This window comes from Bombus impatiens, unplaced genomic scaffold, assembly GCF_000188095.3.
Source record: "Bombus impatiens unplaced genomic scaffold, BIMP_2.2 scf_0217, whole genome shotgun sequence".
Lineage (NCBI taxonomy): Eukaryota > Metazoa > Arthropoda > Insecta > Hymenoptera > Apidae > Bombus > Bombus impatiens.
In genome coordinates, this window is record NT_176636.1 from 2,283,145 (window position 1) to 2,295,488 (window position 12,344).

At 37.6% G+C, this 12,344-nt stretch overlaps 2 protein-coding genes across 5 annotated transcripts in view; both read left to right on the forward strand.

Moving 5' to 3' along the window:
• The window catches only part of LOC100740497 (optomotor-blind protein), a 186,882-nt gene that overhangs the window by 170,260 nt on the left and 4,278 nt on the right, over positions 1-12,344 (forward strand). The window lies entirely within an intron of this gene.
• LOC100740616 (Fanconi anemia group J protein homolog) overlaps positions 7-12,344 on the forward strand; it is a 172,938-nt gene continuing 160,600 nt past the window's right edge. The window contains exons 1-3 of one of the 4 annotated variants that reach the window (XM_033319782.1): positions 7-4,368; positions 7,119-7,256; positions 7,341-7,808. The gene's annotated coding sequence lies outside the window, so the exon portion shown is untranslated. Of the gene's footprint in view, positions 4,369-4,426; positions 4,869-7,118; positions 7,257-7,340; positions 7,809-12,344 lie in introns of those variants that run through there. The other 3 variants (XM_033319784.1, XM_033319783.1, XM_033319785.1) reach the window with 3 other exon arrangements.

Sequence of the window (12,344 nt, forward strand, 5' to 3'; positions counted from 1 at the left end):
GCGAGCCGGGCCCCGGGCACCTGGACGAGGGACGCTCGACATAACGAAGTGCAATTTTAGCCTGAGGACTGGCCGTGTGTTCGCCGGGCTCGATCTTCCGGGACACCACGCCGTTTTCCTGCGAGTGTGTACATAAAATGGCCGGGATGAATCGCGCGGGGCCCGGCTTCTCCGCGCGTTGGACACTGCTTCAAGACTCTACGACCGTTGCTGGTGTACATTTCTGTTTACGGGGCACGAAAGGGTGGGACGAGCGTGGTTCAATGGGGCTGAGACCTTGCTACATGGACGTGAGAGTTGTTTCGGGGCACAATTTCAAGAGGAACTCTTCGAATCACTTAGAGTGTGAGAAAACACTTTCGGGATATCCAATTATCTTGAACGATTAGCTTCTTGACGAAGCCATGAAATGGCTTTCTCTGGTTGATGGTCCTGGAACGCTTGGAAACGAGTTCGTGCAGTATAGATACATTTGGCTATTGTCGGATCGATTGTTTAGACACTGAGTTCGTGTGAAAGATTCGAAGTACAAAATTCTGAAATTCCAAGCTTTCAATGATCGTCAATTTTATAGTGGTTGATCTTTTGGGGGTTTCAAGAGATGTCACGCTCGAAGTGTTTCGGAAAGTAACTAGAAAGCCATGAATGTGTTTCACGAGGATGGAAAGATTAACGAATAGCGTGGCTAGCGACAGTGGTTGCGTTCTACCCGCGTGCGTTTTAGGTGTAAGCGAGAGGGAGACATTGCAATACGAGAGCACCTCCTACTATTTGCAGCCCCTGTACATATGTACCCTAGTGATATTATATTATACTATATATATATATATATATTATATATATATAAATAACTACTCTCTCTCTGTATTAATTATTGAATATAATATTATATTAATTATTAGAGAGACGTGAACGAAGCATAAACGCACGCTACCCGATCACGCCTCGACGCCCTCGGAAGTAGCGAAGAAAACGAAACAAACAAACAAACCATACAGAAAGTGGTGAAGATGTGCAACAAACGAACGATATAATTCGAGAATAGAAAAAGATTCGACTCGCTATTCGGCCGCGAAAATCGCGTCGACGCGTGTTTTAGATGATCAAAAGTAAAAAACCGAATGATCGATCGTCGTTCTTCGATTCGGTGCCTGCATAGAGGGCACAACCGTCACCAACCTCGTTTCATGAACATTTCCAAGCCGAATCGAAACGACACTGAAAGATTTCTCTCGAGGCGTTCATCCACCCCATCTCGACGTCGTTGCTTCGAAAATGGAACACCACTCGCCCTTCCCAACCCTTGCGTCCCTCCTGTTTGTATAAACGTTAGCGATCGATGTAGATTAATCGCGGGAATTGTCGTAGAACATCGAGCAATCAGTTTCTCGAAAATAAAAATACCCAAGAACGATATAAAAAAAAAAAAAAAAGAGAAGAAGAAATTCAGGACCTGTGTTGTTTCTGGAAGATAAAAATGCTCGCAACAACATCAATTTCGTGCGTCTTCGTAAGTAACCCTTTGGTCGGTAACATTTTCGAATTCTGGTGATTATTTCGACCAGATTAATATCGTACTGGATGAAAATTGATAGAACTGCTTGGTTGTAGGAAGGGTGATAGTACTGGTGGATGTCTTATCGGGGGTTGGAGTGCAATTTGCGTTCTCGGAGCTCGTTTTCGTCAATCGATGTATGTGTAAATGTAAAATTACTTTCTTCCATGCCGATAAAGAGCTCCTCTCCTTATTCCTTCGTTCTTTTCCTCACTTTTTCTTTTTTAATGAGAATGTAGCAACGGGACGGATTGTAGTATACGATATAAAATTTTGTTGCTGTTACCGTGTAAAAATGTGAAGTTTTGTAATTAGTTCCGTTTAATCCGCCTCCAGTGATTAACGTTATAGTTTGTTCGAGTTTTGCGAACTGTGGTTAACGGTAGTCGAAATATTATTCCTATGTAAATGTCGTGTTCTGTAACACCACGCAATGTTGCGATTGTATAAAATAGTGAACTACAGCTGTGGTGAATCTGATGCGTCGCTAGAATTATTTTTCGAAGGGTCCTTCTCAATTTTTTTTTTTTTTTTAATTCTATGATAGAACAACTCGTGATACCTCCGACGTGTTTTATTGTATAAAAATGTGAATACCTATTATATCTCTGTTCCTACGTCTTTTTTTAATTAATTAATGCTACTTTGTCAGTTACAAACTGTCATTATAATGATTTTTAAAATATTTTTTTCCTATTTAAAATTTTAAATAAATGCGTTAAATGTTTCTCCCGCTCTCTTTTTCTTTTCTCGCTTTCCTTCATTTACTCTACTTTTTAGGGTATAAATTGCATCCCGACGATTTAAACAAATTAATCCAACACCATCCTTCCTTTGACACTTAAACAGTTGACATAGTGGCAAATCAAAAAATCTTGTTAAAAATATCAATATCGTTGGATAAAAAATGTTCATTTGATGAAGTCGAGATCAAAGGGTTAACAGCGTTAAGTTTACTAGACTTGACCGATCGAGTTCTATTTCCGCGACTGAAGCTCGTTTTCCTCGACACTTCCGCTGCTTAAAATCTATAATCTATAATCGTACTACTATTCAACCGAGAGAGAAAAATTCAAAATTATACAAAAGTAGGGCTGTTTTAGGGAAAACGAGTGAAACGTGGCCACATCTGTCGATTGGAACGAAAATGTAACTGCACAGGAAATTTTGTAAGAGCAAAATGTCGCTTCTTCGGCTCTAAAAAACCGAAAAAGAACCATTGAATGACAGTATAAGAAAACTCGAAGCGAAAATATAAGATTCGAGCGCAAACGAGGCTCGAAAGCGACGCGAATGCAACGCGCAGTATTGGTGCGCAAATCAGGGCCGTATCGTCGAGTAACGGGGCCCTACGTCAAGCTGCGATCTTTCCACAATCGAAGTTCCGTGAGAATCTTGCTCAACCATCATCGGTCCCGTTTTGTTTATCTTCGTTTCACTCCTGTATTTTCATTGCGGTTACTTCTCGAAGCGCGTTGCGTGCGGTCCTATGTGCTTAGAAAGTATGCGAGAGAGAGAAAGCGAGAAAGAAAGCGCGAGAGAGAAAGAAAAGAGAACACGTTGTCGAGAGAAAAGCAATAAAATAAATGAACAAAAGGAAACAAAGAAACAAGTGTAACTCGAGGAGAATCGAAACGTTCTAAAGTAACACGAGAATCCGTGATATTCCGTGGTTTGCATTGTATATTGTACACCCATCCAGCCCGATCCTGCTACGCCCTTACCTCCCAGAAACGCCCTCCGAGATCCACGTGACTGAGAATTATATATATATATTATATAATATATATATATATATACATATATTAATTTAAAAATACGACATTGACTTTCTTCTCTGTATCTTTTCACCCTATATCGTGATTAAATATCTTTTCTTTGCACGGTGTGCGAACAACGTTCATACACTTTAAGATACGACTAAAAGGAAATACTTCGTAACTAAAAAGTATAACAGATCGATTAACGTCATCATGACGCTCCGTTACGTCATTATCTCCGCAAACATTCAATTTGAATCAGCTCAAAGAGTTTCATTATTTCGATAATTAGACCTCGCCTGGACCAACCACTTTACTTCCGTGTAAATTCGATCCGGTGGTTTTTATTAATTTTCGATCGAGCTCGTACGCCAGGTGCACGATTGGATTCGTGTTAGGGTGAGGTTAAACGAGATCGAGAACAGAAATTTACCGAAGAAGCTGCTCCGGGGCTGCGTTCCGTAACGAGAGATCACCTGATACAGCGGCTCCGGTGAACCGGTTACTTTCAACGGATTGCGTTCTAGGCGGCCAATCCATGTTTTCTTCCCGCAAAAAGAATGAGACGATAATCCACGATATCGGAAATCTATCAGGTAAGCTGACCTATATAGGAATCACGGACGAAGGAGAAGTTTCAAAGTTGGTTATGCGCGCGAACGAGTCAGGCGAATGTGTACCACCTGGCGTCGGATCTAGTAATCACTGTTAATCACGTGATCGATCTTTAGCGTAAGTAGCGTAATAATCGTTGTAGCACCGCGGACACGGTCATTCTCCGCATACGATAAAATACAGTGGTGAAATAAATAAAATCGGGACCATTAAAAATCGGTCCCCCAGGGGGGGCGAGTCTCTTAATTTTTCCGCCTCGTCCGCCATAAAAGCTAACGACTTAATCGCACGTGAACGTACAAATTGCGTGATTGTATAATTAGAACCGGCCGGGATCGTGTAAGCGGGCATTTTTGTCGTCGGAAACGTGCGGCTCCACGGCTACCTTTTTCTTCCTACCACGAAATATCGCGGCCACGTTGTAAACAAGCTGCCTACGTGAGTATAAATAATTCATGCACGCGCGCCAATTCGCCGGAGAGAGAAAGAGAGAGAGAGAGAGAGAGAGAGAGAGGGAGTGTGAGTGAGTGAATGAGAGAGAGAGGGGAGGGGAGAGAGCAGAGTCTGTTCTTGTATACATATAGGTTTACGAACAAAAACAAAAAAAGAAGTAAAGTGGTCGCGATGAATTCTCGTATACGATTTGCGTGTGCGAGTGTGTACGATGTAACGACGAGGAAATTGTTATTGGGGTCACTTCCGCGGAAATTTCGGGTTGCTTGTTAATTTTGTGCAAATTCGATGGGGAGCCGAGGACATTTACATATTAAATCGTCGCGAGTATTTGCATGTGCAGATTTGATTAACTACAGCGAACCATATCGTTATTATTCAAACAATGGCATTAATACCCGTGCTCAGTGGTTTTAAGCTAGGTTAACCCGGCTATAACCTATATTCGACCCAATCGAACTCCAACGTGCAACAATGGTATCATGGTAGGTTTAACCTATACTATCTCGTGAAAATATCCGAACATTTGTCATAGAAAGCTTTTATGTGTATAGTGCGTATGTTGCGTAAAGCATTTTGAAATTTCATTGGTACTTTTATGAGGAACAACATACATTTATCAAATTACTACGGATGTCTGCGCGTTTTTGGGACACTTAAGGTTTCCAAGATCTATGAAATGCATATAACACGTAAAAATGTATAAAACATTCAAAGTAAGACACTTATTAGAATATTTAATGAATATTCAATAAATAAAACGAATTTTTATTTTAAATCTATTTCTTTAATCACATTAAGAAAAATATAAAATAATCACAGTCTATATATAATTAGTGCTAAAGATGGTCGCATTAAGTATTGTGGTTTATTAATATTAATTTAATATCAATCACTAAATGATTGCGTAAGTAATGTCTTATTTTTCAAAACTATGTCCCACATTCTTAGTCATTCTTGAACTTTATTTTAAAAAAATTCAATTTTCATTCTTATCCATTTTGACAAGCAAAATTAAATAGATAAATATGGCAACAGATAGTAACAAATTATTACTGATAGCCAGGTCTCATTATAATGTTAATGAAATTTTAAGTGTCCCGACTAATACATATAATGAATTCGAATACTTTCGTAAGCTACTGTACGTGAATACGTCAAACCTCGTAACCTCGATGACTAATCAGGCTACAGACCTAAGAAGATAGTGGTGTATTTGAAATTTCTTGGTACTCGATTAAAAAGTAAAGTTCGATTATCGATGGCTATGGAACGATTGATGAATTATCTCTCATCTTTCACGAGGCGCATCGTCTCGAGCCGGACCTCCGTTCGCGAAAAAGGTGAAAAAAGACGGTTTACCGCCGCGAGTTGTAATTATGAGCTTTTTTCTCAATGGCAACACGTTGTAACTGTTAAGGCGTAATCGCGAAATCTCCGGAACGTCGACTGGTTCGCCTGGGTGTTCCCCATTAATTTTGCAATTTTTAAGAAACGAACGATCACCGTAATCGATGTTGAAATTTTTTAATGGCTTCCTCGTTTTTTCTCCGGGGCCATGAACGATGATGATTCAAGGTGTATCGAAAAACGCGCAGACCGTCTCTCTGTATGAATATTTATTCCCTCCATTATTTTTCGAGAATACAGTAGCTCGCGAAGATATTCCAACACTTGTAGATAACTTTTTTTAATATCTTGATATTTCATTAGCGCCGTTATGAGACTCGACTATTGTAATTGTATCGATAAAATTTCCAACTAATCTGAAAATGTACATGCATAGAAGTTGCAAGATATTTAGTGCAAATATGTATTTCTTACCACAAATGGTTTAAACAATTGTCCATTATGTTAGTAAGCCTCGATATTCAATGGAACCACCTGTAACACATAGAATGTATACTACTTTTACTACTTTTATTAGATATATTTGAGCAGTAAATATCTTGTAATTTTTACATTACATTTTCAGATTGGTTTCAAACTTTCTCAACATAATCATGACACTCGTGTCTCGTTACAGCTAATGAAATTTTAAAATGTTTTACATAACAAATAGAATATGTACATGAAAATTTTCTATGGTAAGCGTTCGAATGATTCCACGAGGCACTATATTCATTCTGTCGAATGGAAGAAAGCGAGCAAAACGAGAGGACTATTTTACCGGCGTCGGAGACTTTTACGATTAACCTGTAAAAAATTTACAGGATTCTCGTCTTGGCCCTTGGTGGAAATAAATTTTTCCGCTCGGCGTGCACGAACCGCGAGCGTCGCGTGATGAAAATGTTAATCCATAAATGTTTGAAACGCTCGCCAGGGCGAATTCGTCGCATGCTTAACCTCCTTCGATTATCCTCGAGCGCGATGAATGTTTCATGTGCGCGATTTTACGCCGTGTCCGCGAAATTCCATTGCCATTATAAAATTGAAAAGTATTTGTAATTAACGATGTCCATCTCCACTATTATTCTTTTTCCTTTGTTCCTTTTTTATATTCTTCAGATGTTTAGACGAGGTAATTCAGAAAAGGCATAAATCTTTAAATCAAATACAATAGAACTTTAAAATAGCATTTCATCAATTCTATCCATTACCTATTACTTAACTAACAGCGTACATTGGTAATACAACGTATATTCCCAATATTATTTTATCCGTTTCTCATTATTCTTGTCAACGTTGCTACTTTTAACATAAATACAAATTTTCTTTCGATTAATACAATTCAGGTAAATGGAGTTTTACTGTAAAGGATCAAATAACGATGGAGACGGTCCAAACCGGAAGTAACTAACAGAAGGAGATACAAAGAATGAATAGAAGTGGAACGAAGTAGAAAAACGTTATAAAACTGGAGGGACGAAAAGGTAAAATGAAAGTCTAATGAAACGCTTTTATATTTGCGAGAAATTCAGATAGATATACGATAAAAATGGCGGACGATCGTGCAGATTTTCCACGTTGGTGTTGCAACGGTTGGTACGGTTGAAAAAAACTCATGGACTGTTGGACACGTCGGTGAGAATATGGCGATAATCTCTCGGACAGAAACGAGTGGCAGTCACGGCAATGCCTAATCTGGAAAATCTACGAGCCGTGACATTCCATTTTCATGGTCAATTAATGCAACGCAATCGATTCACCGCCGCCGCTGACACCGTTCCAATCCTTTCACTCTTGTCTCCCGCCGATTTTTTACCACGGCCAGAGGCGATAATTGCTCGTCCAAGTTGTTGCCTAGTTCCAGCTAAACGGAATCAATTAACGAACGGTGAACGCGAACACGGGATTACTTCAGCGTTCTTTCATTACCGATCCCTGTGATTTAGACGTCGGTTAAGTCCTGGTTAAATAGAACTTGATTATAGATTAACTTGCATTAAGTGCAAATTAATCTCTGCGGGAACGAGCTTATTAAGGTGAGAAAATGTAATTATTTTTTATCTTTTAATTGTATTTGGTTAGTAGATATTTCGATATTTTATATCTGGTGGATAAGACTGGAATGATATCTTCAGATGGCTAAACAAAATTCCATTATATATCATTAGTACGTCTTCTGGGTTTTGTATTTGGAGTTTAGAGTGACGAACCAAAGGAACTTTAAAAGTTAAAATGTAATGAATAAGTGCAATATATATTATAGAATTGACAATTGTTACTAACATAGTAAGAAGTGTTTAATGTAAAAATTGCTCGAATGCATCCATTCCAATCTTACTTTCTTTCGACCGCCACTATGTATTTCGTATTTTTATATTATCCTTTGGAATAATGTAGATATTACGTATATAGTTCTCGTAGTGTATTTTGGACTTTATATCTTTGGATACTGTGTTTTGTATCTTTTGGTTCACCTCTTGCAATAATACTCGAACTAAACAGGAACTGAACGTGCTCCGTATAAGATTAAATAAATTTGATTTAACGTGGATTTAAATTGCTTTTGGATATATATTTAACTTCGATCGGGTCTCGAGGTGAATTTAAGATATCATGCGACAAATATGCATGACGTATATTGTCTCCATAGCAACTGTACAGTAGATAATGAAAGAAGAGAATCAGGAAGCTATCATTTAGAGATGATTTGCATTATGTGGCAATAACTTCTCGCGTTGAACAGCTCAGATTCTGCTGACATATAAGGTGTTAAATTAAAATTCCATTAGGTTTATGCAAATTTAAATTTCGGTTATACCTAGGTCAGTCCAACTTCCCACGACGGAAACTTATTTTAAGCCTGGGTTAATTAAACCTCGTTAACAAGTAGCATCGTAAATAATAAAATATTCTCAAATATTCATTTTCCAGCCTGAACTCATCGCCATTGTGATAATCATCCTGTCAATATCTTCTCAAATAATTCATGAAATTTTACAACATATCATAGACGACTGTCTTATATAAAATCACCTGTCAACGTGTATCATTATAAATAACAGAAATCTGACCAACAAGTAAACGTGTAAAACACGAATTAGTTGAAAGTGGAGGCAAACAAAGGTTCGTGTCGGATTAAGCAAAATCCACAGGACCGTCTATATTAAAATCGAAGGGTAAACAACCACTTCGTGCCAATAAATGTTCTATCGTGGTCGCTTCGACCGCGAGACACAATTACATCTGCAAACACCGCGCGGGCAATTACGAGTGGCGTGCGTGCACGTCGAATCCGCGAACGCTATTAAGTCGAGGATAGTCTTGCAGGAAGCAAGATGAAATTGAAGGGAAGGAAGAACCTTCGGGTCGGGAGAAAATACCAACTGCCAGGAAATGTGGCTGGTCTCGAGCGTTTTGCGGTGGAGTAGGTCATGGCCTGCCCGCTTATTTACCAATGGAACGTTCCACCCGAATTTTTTCTTTCTTTCACGTTTTATTTCTCTTCTCTTTTGCGACGAATAATACTGTCTATAAGCTCAAGAGATCATTTAATTCCTTGTAATGAAATGACAAAAAATTGAGTGCGATTAATTTAGGAAACAATGATCTTTATCTGACACTTTATCTTCAAAATGTCTTGCGTTTATTCATCTCTGCATCAGATACAGAAAATTTATACCTTGAGGTTTCAGTAGGAAATAAATAATTAGTAACTGCATTATGCGTGATGCCACTAATGAAATTTATGTTGGTAATTTCGATGCCTCAGAGTATTAATCTTCCATAATCGTAATTACATCACGGATGTTTATGCATTTATTGGAAATTTAAAAGTGCAGAAATATACCTACATGACGTGTAAGAATTTCTGAAAACGTCTAAAGCGAAACGCTCGCTATAATATATAGTACGTGAAATAAATCTTTATCGAGTTATAATTGGCAGTAATAATAAAGTAATAATAAAGAATAAAATTTAGATACTACAATTTAATAATATTCGAAGAACTTGAACCGTTTATAGCACTGTCTTTCAACTACAGAAATCTCTATTATGCCTTTGATTTATACAATGCAGTTAACTAACATTTTCATCTACTTTATTTATTTATATACGTCTATCGATAATTTGGTCTTTAATATGTTAAAATTAGCTAGATCAATGACTATGCTTCAAAGCTTATTTCGTAAATTACCAATGTTATGATAGAAACTTGAGGATATTAGGAATATAGAAAGATGTTCATTAAACGTTAATAGTGTGAACGACGAAACTATTTGATAGATAGATATAACAGTTTACTCGGGAGACTCGCGATTTTATGGAATTCCTTCTGGCTAATTGGTGGTTGGGACGCGTTTGAATTACAAAGTATCTCCCTGTATCGAAGTTAATAAGACAGGGAGCGGCTGTTGCAGGTGTGAATTATTGCGGGCACCAAAGAGATTGAAGTTCGACTTGGCGCTAATTATAGGAAACTCTTGTAGCAAGGCTGTCATTAGTGTTCAGCATGAAACTATTAGCAGAATTATTTCCATCGATGTTCAGACTTTCCTCTTTGAAACACTTCATGAACCTTGCCAGTTGCGTAGAATTTAATCGTACTAATTCATTCGGCACAGAATAATTTTCATTCTGAGGCCGCGTATCAGATAGCAGAAATTTCAATTACATTAAAATGTAAATTGCTTCAGAAAGTAATTTAGTAGGTTTATCTCTCTTCTGTCATTTATTTATTCTTTTAAGGGAACTCTTTAACATGTATAATTTGTGACATAAGAAAAGAAAGGAAAACATTAAACTACTGTGAATAAGTTGTTACTGAAGTTAATTAGTTTCTTTTCATTAGTTTATTTATCAACTTGTTTAAGTTTAATATCTAACATGTAAGTTAGAAAGAGAGGAAAAGGATTGGATTACTATCAATTTTCCTCCTACTTCCATCATCTTATTTATTTATTTCTTATAACTAAATATTCTTTAATATCCAACATCTGACATATTCTTTAATACATGTCACAAACAAGCAAGGTAATTATTCAGTTACGATAGGTGTCACAGTTATCAGATATTTCTCTCATCTTCAATTTCATCTATTTATTGATTTAAACTGAAGATTGTCTAATATCTAAATTACAGAAATACATTTGAATGAAGAAAAAGATCACAAGCAACAAATTACAAGCATCGAATTAAAGTTGGCTTGTAGTTTCAATAGAAATTCTGTTGGAAGCCAAGTATATCCATAAAAGAAATCGATATTCCTACTTAATACACTGCATCGTGTTCTGTTTAATCTCTTTATTTAGAGTAATAGAAACTTATCAGCAGAAAAATCTGCAAAAGAAACCAATATTCCTAATATAATTACGTTCTCTTAACCCTCTTATTTCAATGTCCTCCTTGCTTTCAAACGCCGAAAGACAAGCAGAAGTAATTTGCCGGGTTCGATAACGAATCAATGTCCTGCCCTTTAAACTCGACGAAAGCAATAATCGACGATCCGAGTTGAGGCACGTAAAACGCGATCACTTAACCATCACGAAACACGGGAACAGTTGGAAGGGGCTCAGGGATTCCAGCGGAGGCAAGAGATACGTATCGGTTGACTTTTATGCGGCTCGTTTTTCGATTTTATTCCGCGCGTTCGCCGAGCAGCCAGCCAGTTTCGCGGTAATCGATTCGATCACGAAAGCTGCTCGTCTTTTCGTTGTCTCTGAATACGGCCAACCCCCTTGTATCCCCTTCCGCTTCGATATTAGCATAGCCGCCACCCCCTCGAGGTTGGATTAGCGGTTTCTTAAAAAGTCGTTCGCGAAACGAAACTCCTTCCCTTAACGTGTTTTTCCCTGTTAGCAACATTTATGCGCAAATTGCGCCCTTGTGAAATCCAAGCAGATGCCATGTTTAGGATAAGAGTTAGGCTATCGTCATTTTTAATAACTTTCGTATGACCATGATAAGTTTCCATAAATCTTTTTGGAACGTTTAAGATGGAAGCTCGCATGGTTGGAGTTTCTCAGCTTGAATTTTCTATTGTATTCGGTGCTTTGCTTAGGTACAAGAAAATACAACTCTTGGTAATTATCGAAATTAAATGATAATTAATTATTTTGTTGAGTTTCGAAGATAGCAGTATAGTGCTCTTTTTTATGAATTGAAAGTGGACGTTTCGGTGGAATTTTCCGGGTTAAATTATCTCTTGCATTTGGAATCGTGTTCAGTTTTTTATTTGTCCAATATGAAACTTAAGATCTACATATTTTATCTCATAAAACTCCTCGAAAAGTTTGAAAACTCCACTTTCCAATACTATATTTGAAAACTCTATTTCCCTCCTCGATAGATCAAAACGCTTCTCCAAAAAGAAAAGGACAAATAGAAAATAAATTCGAAAAATATCCCCGCTTCCTAATTATGATATAAACTTAAGAAAGTAATAAATAAATTTCGAATAAATTAAAGGGAATTGGCCATTGAGAAAACATTGAAAAATCACCCCTTTTAACCCACTTACACCTTGCGAGTCGTTTGTTAGTGGTAAAATCGATTGACTCGTTCCCGGTGGATCG